Source organism: Ambystoma mexicanum, chromosome 12 (assembly GCF_040938575.1).
Source record: "Ambystoma mexicanum isolate Mex_15411 chromosome 12, UKY_AmexF1_1, whole genome shotgun sequence".
Lineage (NCBI taxonomy): Eukaryota > Metazoa > Chordata > Amphibia > Caudata > Ambystomatidae > Ambystoma > Ambystoma mexicanum.
Window position 1 is genome coordinate 57703410 of NC_090936.1, and position 12990 is coordinate 57716399.

Sequence of the window (12990 nt, forward strand, 5' to 3'; positions counted from 1 at the left end):
GAAAGGTTCTCCATTCCCAGTATAATATTGCACTGCACAATGTCCTTTGTGTAACTTCCAGCAAATTCCCCCTCTGACTCATTCCATCCAGTGTAATCCAATTGCTTAAAGGCCCCCATCCCATTAAGGCTAGTATCAGATTCAAATCGAAGAACTGAGAATGAACCAGAAATGTCCTCCTCATTCCAGGCTTGCATGATGTAATGATTTTTATCATACCCTGGATGTCAGAGCCTACCTCCATCCAATAAACATTTGAAATGCCCACCTGTGCCTGTAGCAGGTTTTGCAGCAGAGAATAGTGCTGTAACCAACACAAGGTTCCTGAGAGAATTTGATTCTGACACTTTGTACAAGAGAAACTATTATCCCGGAGCACCTGACAGGCTTGCTATTGGACAGCAATATTGTTGTGGGTCTTACTCTACAGTGTCTAGGAGCCAAATGCTTATTACCCTTGTGGGTATGATAAACACTATGTTATTAACATCTTTCCAACACAGGTTTATCACTAAACTGTGTTTTATGGATCTAACATATCTGAAATAAACAATTTCTCTCACTAAACCAACAAGTATTTGCACTCATACATAGAAATACATTATGAATGTGAAACAAAGGGGGGTCTGGGAATCTCTCTACCAGCACGAACACAGCCCGATGACCTGTTCTTGGGTGAATAACCCCTGGGAGAGACTCTACCAAGTCTTTAGCTCACTATCCCTTTCACAGAGAAGAAATTTCCCCGCATATCAGCCTTTGTCCTGCCCAGGGGCAGTCCAGCGCCAAAATGCTAGGCAATTCTCCTCTGAACAAGAGTACCATCAGTAACCCCATACACGTGTTTCAGCCTTGTTGGGCATCAACAGTGAGGTGAAACTGTTGCCTCTCTAAGAACAGTGAGCAAGGGGTCCACGTCTGGATCGCCCTGTTAACTTAGGGTGAAACACATTAAGAATGTGATCACACGAGTTTAGGATTCATGTATATTCATGTATATTCATTCATTTGTAGAGCTCATATATGGCCATTAAAATAGTATAGTCAAACAATTTACAGTTCCCAATATTAGCAATAAAGTAGTTGAGTAGAGCCCAGCTTCCTACTGGTCTATTTAAGTCTAACATGTTATAACCACCTACAAACAATTAGCAATGTGTGCATAGCCATTGTGGCACAGTAACATTTAAAATCATGGACACAATCATGGTGCTGCCCCTGTTTCCCCTTAACCGATCCAATCCTAGCAATTGTGTGTCATTCTTTTATCGGTTGCACTGGCTGTCCTGTTTGTTTCCCATTGAATTGAAGCCAATTTCACTTTGATACTTGCACACATTTAATAGGGTGTCTGGGCCACAAAGCTGGACACTGTTGTCTTCTGTCTTGAAAACACCTCTTCAGACCAGTACTGCCGCATTCATGGCTGCTTTCAGTTCAACTTAAACATTGTTTGTGCCGGTTGGTTCTATTTCTCATTAACCTTTAATTCTGACAGATGTTTATATAATTAACTTCAGATCAGAATGTGTATAACCCCTAGTTACAAATGCGGCCTCTTAGCATCAGCTTCTTATGACTGACCGTGCATGAGTTAGCATTTTTCTTTCATAGTGTCACATTTTCTTTTAATTTTATAATTTCGCGGAAACGATTGTAGTTCACAGCGTACAGTTTATGCATTACAGCTTGTATAACTATCAGCCTTTATAGGTTTTATATGCTGTTGATTTGTATACCCACTTCCATTATTTGATGTCTATGATACAGCAAGCTTTCATCTGTGCGCTACTACTTCCCAGGGTTTATCAATCCATTATCTATGGTGTAACTGGATCGTCCAGTACACTACAGCTACTCACAAACCTGAATACCAGCTGTGGTTGACACTTATTGCTTACTCTGCTTTTACCCGTTGATGATGTCACATTTTCAATACAGCAGAGTTCTAAGATTTTCTGTAACATTGATTTGTTAAAATGAGAATTAAAAGAACTATTTTACATCTTACAAAGCAGTGCTACATACACGCATATAAATGTGTCTCTTGCAGTTGTGTAATTAATATTTCCAAAATAACATGTGTTTGACAGATAGCCATACTTTCTTTTTAAATCGCTGTGTTCTTTGTTCTGTGTTTTTATAAACTGTGAAAAATAGCATATATACACTGTGTGCACTCATTTTGGCAGAAAAAAAAAATTTAAACTTACTGACCTTTTCTGGCTTTCGTGGTGTGCTCTATGTCGCATGCAGTGAATGTGTGGTATGGTTTAATCATAGGAATGTGGTGAGAGCACCCGTAACAGGTGATTGCCGTACCAAGCTCCTCCTTAGACGTTTGTTTTTCAATAAAGTCACCTGCCTGTAAGAACCTTAGGGCTGTGCTCTCAAGCCTGACTGAAGGTTACAGTTTTGGTGTTGGATTCCTACAATGTTGGCGCTTTACACATTTGTTATGTGCTTCCTATGTTTGAGTGATGAAAGATATAGTCCACTCGTTTGTGCTTGATACAATTTAGAACTTTATTAATCACTGTGGGTGCCGACACGTGTTTCAACCATTACAAGGTCTTTATCAAGGCTAGAATATGGTGTTTCTTCTGTATTAGAGTTTTGAGATCAGGTAGCCAAAGGTCATTGTTATCACTGAATTAGTGCATCGTTAAGGCTCATTGCCTCTGACATTGTCATTGTCCCTAGGGACCGAATCAACGTTAGGGCACCATACCAAATGTCAGAGGCAATGAGCCTTAACGATGCACTAATTCAGTGATAACAATCACCTTTGGCTAACTGATTTCAAAACTCAGAAGAAACACCATATTCTAGCCTTGATAAAGACCTTGTAATGGGCGAAATACGTGTCGGCACCAACAGTGATTAATAAAGTTTTAAATGGTATCGGGCCCAAACGAGTGGACTATATCTTTCATCACTCAAACATAGGAAGCATGTAACAAATGTGTAAAGCGCCAATTTTGTAGTAATCCAACACCAAAACTTGTTTAATCATAGTTTGTGTATTATACTTGTGCTGAAGGGTACCAAAGGGTGTGGAAGCCAATAGCTCGGAATGCACACATGTGAATATGCATGTCTCTATATGTTTACCAAACCATGTCAAACAGTTAGATAGGCAGGTACCATACTTTTAACTTGCCTTGGTTAGAGAGCTATTCAAATTACAGGTATATTTAGGCACTTTACAACAATATATTTTAACCACCAAGTTAACTGTGTTTTTACTTCTGAAGAAATGTTTACACAACCTGAAAAGATTTAAACTGCTCTTAATTGTTGGATTTATAACCTTTGATGTGGTCTGTACCGTAGCCCTTCAGGAAATATTGCTTAAATGGATGATGACAAGAAGGCCTACCACACTCCCTTCAATGTTGCAATGTTAACATTTCTGCCACCTTTACCAGGAAAGTCTCCTTTATAATAAACACCAGTCTGACATGTGGTAATTGAAGTATGGACGTGACATAATTTGTTATGGCAGTCAGAAACTAACAATTCTGGAATGATGTGTATTTGATTTTTCCCAATTGTTTAGGAAGCTCAAATCAAACAGAAGTTGAATTGTACTCTTTGTGTGTCTTTGTGCTATGAACGGATTCTCTGTCATAATCAAGATATCGAAATGTATCAACAATTTGCTGCCTGATTCATGGAATTATTTGCGCTGAAAACGCAGATTTGCGCACCTTTCTGCCCGAAAATCCCCATACTTCAAACAGGGATTTTCGGGCAGAAAGGCACGCAAATCTGCATTTTCGGCGCAAATAATTCCATGAACCAGGCTGTTGATCTTTTTGCTTTTGAAGAACCTATTACTGGTCTTGGTTATCTTGTAAAATTGCAGGTGGTAGAAATTAGCCCAAAGTGTAAGGAAATCAATGGAAAACATGCTTGCTTCACTGATTTCACAAACAGTGTCAGTTTCTGACACCTGGCCTCAACATATCTCCTAACAACGTAATCGTCTCCATCTTGAAGCGCTTGTGTTCCACACAGTGATTGAGAAACTTCAAGTTGAAGCTCTTCTCTTTCTTTTTCACCAAGAATATGTTGCTGAAAAATGCCTGGTTGGGCCCACACCTCAATTCTTTTTCTGTCTGTTCCCTCATCTGAGATTTCTGAATGCACAACTGCGCCTGGGTTTACATCAATGCACCATGGATTTGATAATCTCATCTGGGTTCAGGCGTCTGCTGCAGCGCTGTCGCTCTGCAATGTGTGTATGATTAGTGTTTACATGAGAAACCTACCCAGTACCCAGCACAATGACTCCTAATGCCCCTTGAGATTGCCAACATTTCACTGCGTCCACGATGAACCCCTTGGCAGCAGGAGAATCTGTGAGCACATTCAATACAACAGGATCATTGCTAACTGGCTTGATTTATTTTCTTTTTCTACTACAGGCAAACATTTTGGATCTAAAGAAAATTTGATTCTCTTGCAAAAGGTGTGCACAAAAAAGGTAAGTTGTTTAAAATATCTTTTGGATGCTTATCACATGTGTGCGACCCTTTTAATGCATGCAAGCCCAAGCAAAAGTGGTTGCTGTCGTGAAGACTTGATTTGATGCCACTTTAACGAAAATGTTACTGCACGGAACGTAATCAACAATGTGGGCTATGCAGTAGTCTGCTACATTTTCAATTTAAATTAAGTCCAAGGAACGTTGAAACATATTACAGTATGAAACCTCTGGTATGAAATAAATACATGTTTTCTGTGCTTGCTGTTTATTTCTGGTTTCTAATGCGCTCAGGACTGTAGCCATGCGAGCTTTCAAGTGTATTTTGCAATTTAGAATGCTATTGCACACCTCGCACTTACAGCAGCCACTTTGATATTATTCACAGGGAAATCCTGCTCTGACATATTTAACATTACTTACGGTCCAATGAGCTGCGTTACTGCCACACCATTGAAAGCCCTGATACAAATCCTGACACATTGAGCAGCCACATGGCACATGTGAACACCCACACTGTAACATTTAACAGTAACGCTGGCCCAATGACGGGCTCCCTGGCAGTGCCGTAATATTAAGCATACTCAAGAAAGCCCTGGCATGTTCATTATGCTGCCTTGGCCAACGCTGTAATATTGCTGGCAGCAGGCTAGAATCTTGGATTTAATTGGCACATTTGAGGAGTATCTTGATAATGATGGTGGCATGTTGGTATGTTCTGCAGAATAATTATGTTCTTTGCAGTACAGTGTGGCATATGTGACCCCATCCAAATGATTGTGCAATTTGAAACATGAATACGGCTTGTTGTAAGAATGTGCAAACTACACCAAAAGTGTCCTGCACATTTCTGAGGACCAGAGAGCCAATAGTTCTATTTCACACAAATGTGTCCCTCACTGGACGCATTTGGGTTGCAAACCAGCCCCCCTTGCACACCCTACAAACACCCTTACACTCCCTTCCACCCCCACTGCTCCCCACGGTTACCATGCTCTAGCAGAAAGAGTGCAGCATGACACAGTACCATGCAGGGGCTTCCCGGCCCAAAGGGACACTGGGGCATGTTGTAGGGCCCCATGGGCAGAGGAGGAGGGGGGGGTTGGTAGATGCCTGTCCTCGATTATAAGGCGCACGCTGTGTATACCCAGGTGACCTCAAGCTTTCCCAGATACATTTCCAGAAAAGTTTGAAAAGTTCAAGGTACTTGAGCAAACCAAAAGTTTTGTGGTTCGAGATTTTACAGAACATTTCACCCATCCAATCTTTTTTGATAAACTAATTTGGAAGTGATATTTCATAAAGTGACAAAATACATACAATTGTTGTTTATGTTACAGGCACAGGATTCCTGGTCCCTATTTTCTGCTGTGACACAATTAATTTGAGTTCCAGTTACGAAATGACTCTGTGCCTAAATCAAAGGGTCTTGGGTGCGTAACCACGAGTATCACTTGAGCGGTTGCGTTTACTGTTAGACTTAGAAACCTTTCCAGGGCAGATTTCGTTGCCTGCAAACAGTGACTGAGTGGATGAAAATGTGCTGCATTCTCTAAATTCCACCCTTTATATTTTTCTTTAAACGTTTTTATTGTGAATTTGAAGTTTGCTGCCTTTCAGACTAAAGAACAGATATCTTCAGCAGCGAGTATGTTAAACATAAATAAGAAAAGTCTCAGCTAACTATATAATATACTCCTTAAAGAGTCGATTGTAGAACAGGTCATCTTATTTAACATGCACTTGCCACAGTGCCACCTACTGCCCATCCCTGGAAGTTCTTCAGTTCTGAACCTCTGAGCAATGCGCTATGGGTATGCAAATTAGCAAAAAGATGAATTTTGCACCCACAATGCATTGCTCATTTTTTTCAAAACTGTAGGTGAACTTCCCGGGATGGCCAATGGGTGGCGCTGTGGCATGTGTGCTTGTATTCGGAAGGTTGTGCTCGTGTTTGTCCTGGGCACCAGTGCCAGCCTTAGAAGTCACCGGGCCTTGGGCTGCATAACTAAATGTTGCCCTCCCCCCCCCTCTCCTCACGCACCTATGGTCATGCGGGAGTGGTGCGGTGGGGGACCCACATTTTTCAATAGCACGGCAGGAGCCCTATTGTTATTACATGTGCTCTGCTCCCAAGAGCTGGTTTCCACCACGCAAGCTCTAGCGTGCCCTTGAATGACACCCAGGACTCAAGTCGAGGGTACTTTTTTCAGGTGTCCCACCACATTTTTCAGAGAGCACCTTGATATGCTAATTTCTGGTGCCGCCACATTCAATTTGTATGTTAATGAGTCCCCTCGCTTTTTTTTTTTTAGGACTTGACCCCTGAGTGACACCCCCAAGCTGGGGTGGCGGGGGCTAATGGCAGGGCGCCCTGGGCGGCCCTCTGTACTAAGGCCGGCGCTGCTGGGCAGTACTGTGAAATATGTGCCTGTCCCTGTGTGCTTAATTTTCTCCTGAATCAATGGCCCTCGTTTTCTCGCCCTTGGATCAGTTGTATGTGTGTGCGGCCTTGGAGTAATAGCAATGTGTGACACAGGTGGGATGTAAAGAGAGCGCGAGAGAGAGAGAGCAGGTTCAGCTAGATGTGTGTCTCAGGTTATGCACAAGCAGTGGGAAATGAACAAAGACGGGCCTCCTAATCAGCCCCTGACATGAGCACAGGAACCACATCCCTGGTGCACTCTGATTCTGTTATTATCAGGGCATTTATTGAGCGTGGCTAGCTTCGGGGGGCTTACAAGTCATCCACAGTGGGAGGCGGAGAACGGGCAAGGAACTAGCAGATCGCCCAGTGTGTGTATTCATGTGCTTGGAAGCAGACCTCTTTTGGGGCAGTGAGCTGCTGCCTGGAAGGGCTCCTAGGCCCTGCCTCTAAACTTCACACCGGAGTCCTTCCTGCTCAGTCTAGGCCTCGTTTTCATGTTATCGCCGGCAGGTCGCCAATAAATGATCTTTACAAGGAAATGAAGCTGTGTGGAAAAGATTCAGCATGGATAGTGCGGAATACTCTAGGGAGGATAGCTCAGGGGCAACGTGCTCGCCTTGGAAACAAGACGACGCTGAGCACCACATGTTCGATCCCCGTATTAAGCGCGTTATAAATAACCTCTCCTATCATAGGCCGCAAGTGGACACATCCTGGTTCCTCGGCTGGCCTGATACAACCATTCAAAGTGTGCGTTATAAAAGGCTTGCTGAAAAGGTCGACCAGAAACCTATACAGAAGGGAAGTGGTTAAAGGGAGAAAAATGACATAAAACAGTAAGCGGGCGGGGACGGGCTAGGTGGGGAAAGCAGGGGTTTATGGACACGCCCACCTAATCAACAATGTCTTGATGCTGCCGATTCACCGCGGCCAGTTCAGCGACGGGATGTTTTGGCGCTGGGATGTTTTGGCACGCCAGTACATGCATATACTTGGAGGGATACATTTCCCTGCAAAAAAAAGTCTCCATAGCACGAGTGCCAGCCAGAGCAAGTAAGAAAAACATATGTCTCCATAGTTGGATGCTTGTAGTGCAGAGACTCGTGCTGAAATGAAAGATAGCCATTTCAGAAACGCGCTCCTTTATTTTCAGTGCACTTGTGATCGAGTCATTTCTCTTTGGTTGCAGCCTATGGCCAATGGTAGGTGCGCCCTGCAAACTTTTAACCTAGGTCTTGCTAGCATGAATGTGGAGATTGCTGCAGGTTAGAGGGCTTGCCAAGGTGTCACCTCTGTGGGCAAAACTAAAGAAATTGGAGAACTGAGGAACGTGTTTGCAAAGGCAGTGATGGGGTGTTTCTCCCGTTAAAAGATTATTACAATACCTTTAACATGATGAAGGGAAAGAAGGAGGAAATGATAAACACGGATTAGATGCAGGTGGGGAGGGGGATGCTGGTGCCTCTGAAAGGCATGCCGAAGCAGGACATTTCGGTGCGGCCAGTTCGGCCCGGGCTGCCGCGCAGAACTGGCTCCCGCGCCGAACCGGCTCCCGCGCCAAATCGGCCCGTGCCGAACCGGCCGCGCCGAAATGTCCTGCTTCGGATGCTGCTACCAGTGCAATTGATAGCAGCCTTTTTAAACACCATGGAAACATTGCAGTGTGGGTCTTCTTGTGGATTCTGTGCAGTGTCAGAGGTCAATAATGGCTGGTACAAGTCTCCTTTCCGAAAAGTCCAATGTTATTCCTTACAGAACATTCTACCCCTTCCCAATAGGAGGGATGTTCTAATAGCATTATAGCCCCTGTGCCCCAGGCTATACCAGCCGTAGACTAATGCTGGGCTTTGTACTTAAATATAATATCGGTTGACTTTCACAGCATTTTCATAAAATGTTCCAATGTTCGACAAATGTAACACTTGGTAACTTCCTAGATTCATCCCAGTACACACTCACCTGGTTTCTCTGTTGCCTCCCCCCTCTCATATTCTAATCCGGTACCCTCATTCCCGGGGTTTAGGTTCCTAGGGTTGGGTGTGGAGCATGAGAGGCTTTGTTTTGGCTCTGCGCCCGTCTTCCTGACTGTGCCACAGAGCTGCTCTGAATGTCTGGGCAACTCGGGCTGTTCAGTGTCGCTCCTCCATTGGGAGATTTTGTTTCTTCCGCTCCTGTTGGTTTCAGTGTCGTTCATCAGGCTGCGGGCCCACCACAGATCTCCCGTGATCACTCCACCATTATGGATGGTCTCCTAGACTCTGTCCTGCCAGCGGATTTGCCCCGCCTGCAGCAGCAGTCCTTCTGTGTTCTCAGCTGCCGTTCTCTCCTTTGCTGATAACCGCGGGGTCCGCAGTTCCTCACTGCTCTGCCCCTCCAAGGAGTAGCGACTTCAGAAGGATTCCTCTGTGTATGGCTCTCTTCCCTCTCTCAATCGACTCATCTCAAACACATATACGTCAGAATGAAAATGGGTGCACCGTTTGCCACAGATTTTATAGTTGATCCATCATTACCTGAAGTCAATAGAAAAGAAGACGTTTGACTTGGTATTGAAGATAATCCCATACAAGCAGATAATGTTGCTGGTATAGAGTTCCTCATGGGAATGAGAATCCTTGACCCTAGAGTTGATTCACTCCCTGTGAGGTCCCACTTGCCCAGACCCCTAGGGAGGACCTTGCGGTGCGGCTCACCCCCGTAGACCCACAGGGGTTGACTCCCCCTGGGGAGAAAGGGCGAATACGCTTGACTCATCACAGTCCCCATGGGATAGAAAACTAGCAAGATTTGCAATCAATATTTGTGCATTCAGTGAATTTTGTGTGTAATTCCAACAACAGTTATATGTTCTCTATGTATGTCTTTGTAAAACACACACACGCCACTAATTTAGTTGTCAACCTACAGCTCTTCAGATGTTTTGGACTAGGTTGCCCATTATCCTTCACCATTCCTACACTGGCTAGACTCTCACACATGCTCACATGCAGACAACCTAAGTCACTGCAGCACATTTGTTTATATGCAAATGTGGGACACTAGAAGGGAGGATGGTAGGCTGGTGACCCTTGACTAACTCTATGGGAAATGTGGAAAATGCCACCTTCCCAATCAGAGAAAAGGAAGGGCTGCTTTGGGAGTCCTGCAGCTTTTTTCTTTTCATAGGTTTTCTAATGACAAGATGTGATAGGAATGGGTATTTGCAGGACTAAAACCATCTGTACTAACATTAGCTTAACGCCCAGGACTCCTGTCCATCCTCCCAATCAGCCTGAATTGTATAGCTTTAGAGTTCTGTTTGGAATAGAAGTCAAATTAATTAGATTAATAAACAGGTTCTTTTTATGTTCAAGTCACTACTACTAAGCCTAAGGTGGAACAAATACTGCAAACAAATCATGCGGTCAGGCCATGGGATGTTATCAAAAGTATTGTTTTATAACAATTTAGCATTTATATTCAGTTCTTATCAGTGCATTTGCTGGCACTGGCTTACTGGACAATGAGGAAAGCTGCAAACATTTTGTCAGAAGTGCACGCAAATAAGCCTCTGTAACTTGTAAGCATATAAAAATAATTTCATTTTTATATACGCCTTAATCTAAAATACTTAAGATAGGACATATTTACATACATTACTATTATTACCCAATCGAAATTGGTACTCATTTATCTACCTCAGAAACATGAAAGGCTGAGTTGGCTTTGCCAGGATTCGAACCTGTGACCTGCAGATCACAAGCAGATCACCGCCACGAAGCATTTAACCCACCGAGCCATTTTACCAGACTTATGAATGTTCTCAAGGTCAATAACAGAGGCTCTTCAAGAGTGTTCTAAAAAATATGGAAATGTAGAATTGTTTTTCGAAATGCACAAAAAATCTATGAGAATAATTTTAAATGTGATTGAGAGCTCTGATTTAGGCAATCAGTGTGTGAGCCTGTGGTATTGACACATATAATTCAATGGTCTGAAGCACATAATGGGCCTGTCTAAAGTGTTCTTTTGAGTTTAGGATTCATCCAGGGCTGTGCAACCTTTGGCTTTCAAAATGTTTTTAGCCTACAACACCTATCAGCCCTAGCCAGCACAATCAGTGTTGTGGGAAAATGGAAGTCCTAATCCAAAACATGGGACAGCCGCAAGTGATAGACCCATGGTCTAAGAGGAGAGGCCCTGTACTATTACTACATAAGAATACATGTTTTTACGATTCAAAGTCGATTTCCACGAGCAGCTGGAGTTGTGACTTGCCACAGTGCGCACATGTAAAGTTCAAATATGTACTCTGACAAATCCCAGGGTATTGTCACGGCTTCCATGGGGGAAGCCCCTTCTCATGAGGCCAGGGAGGTGAGGCTGCTACCCAATGGTCACCCTGTGGGTGGTACTCAGTGGGGGATCTCATGGGGAGGGAAACCCTTCATGGCACAAGTGACGATAGCCCTGGGAGAACACAGTATTCATCTACTCAATTGGTGTCCCCATTCTCCTTATACCCCACTCAGTCCCCTCTAATCCCCCATACCTCTATGTGTTAGAGTAGAGAAGAGGGTTTTATTAACCCTACTGAGACGAGGAAGAGTGGGACTTACCCCAGGATTAATACAAAATACCACAGAGATTAGCAAAAGCCCACCACAGAACCAACACATGCGGTATAGCTTTCATGAGGTAGCTTCAATCATAAAAAGGGAAGAAGATCTGGATTGAGTGTCAAGCCAGCCGTGGAGCAGTGAGGAACTAGAAGCCGGTTCTGTGGAAAGGGACCCCAAGAGGTCCAAGCAACACGGCCTGGCCGGTGGCAGAGAAAAGAGAGGTCCGACCAGCGAAAGCAGTCAGAGGACGAGAACGCGTGGAGCCAGAGATGTGTGGAGACTCCAGAGCTGTCGAACAGTGAGAGACAGAACACGGAGCACGGCAGCAACACAAAAGCTCTGCTCCCGCTCCAGAAGCAACCAGAGACACTACCAATACTTCCCAAAGGTAGGGAACAGGTCACACTGGTTATTAGTGCAGTGAGGGAGCCAATTCAAGAGGCATACAAATAAATCCCAAAAATCAAAAGGGGGAAACAAAGGCATTATACTATTTGATACGAATTTTGTAAATCACGTAAATACATCCCAAGGAACAAAAGGGGGTAACAAAGGAATTATACAATTTGATACAAACTTTGTAAAGCACATACAAACATCCCAAGAAGCAAAAGGGGATAACAGAGGAATTATACAATTTGATACAAACATTGTAAACCACATAAGTACATCCCGGAAAGCAAAAGGGGATAAAAGAGGAACTATACAATTGGATGCAAACTTTGTCAAGCATATTAAGTCGTCCTACTTTACGATGGGCCCCCATCACGGTAAGCCTTGGGGCCTTATTTTGCATTGCTAGCAGGGAAACAAAAAACCTTGAAACTGTGATCCAGTAACTACGCTCTACTTAATGACATAGAGCCACTCTGTAACATTTCTTGCGCTGCAGCGAGCAGCGCTCACATACCTCGGCCCACTATCGCGCAACTCGCACAGTCCCAAAGCATGAGGCTCGACTTTCCATAATGTCCGCACTATTTCAATAAGGTGTTCCCCTATGCTACTTGAACCTCAGCTACTGTGGCCTACTATGCATTTGCTATTCTCCATCCAGTACGCCCAATCGAAATAGACTATCCAGCTCTCCATGCTTATAGAAATTTAGCCCTATGGCCGCTTAGAGACCACTGTGATATTGTGTTGTGCCCTATGGTCGCTTAGAGACCACTGTGATATTGTGTTGTGCCCTATGGTCGCTTAGAGACCACTGTGATATTGTGTTGTGCCTTATGGTCGCTTAGAGACCACTGTGATATTGTGTTGTGCCTTATGGTCGCTTAGAGACCACTGTGATATTGTGTTGTGCCCTATGGTCGCTTAGAGACCACTGTGATATTGTGTTGTGCCTTATGGTCGCTTAGAGACCACTGTGATATTGTGTTGTGCCCTATGGTCGCTTAGAGACCACTGTGATATTGTGTTGTGCCCTATGGTCGCTTAGAGACCACTGTGATATTGTGTTGTGC

The 12990-nt window shown here is 43.9% G+C and overlaps 1 protein-coding gene across 4 annotated transcripts in view; it reads left to right on the forward strand.

The window, feature by feature from the left end:
• The window catches only part of CNTN1 (contactin 1), a 1316193-nt gene that overhangs the window by 357465 nt on the left and 945738 nt on the right, over positions 1 to 12990 (forward strand). For all 4 annotated transcript variants that reach the window (XM_069627984.1, XM_069627985.1, XM_069627983.1 and 1 more), the window contains one exon: positions 4434 to 4492. The gene's annotated coding sequence lies outside the window, so the exon portion shown is untranslated. The remainder of the gene's footprint in view (positions 1 to 4433; positions 4493 to 12990) is intronic.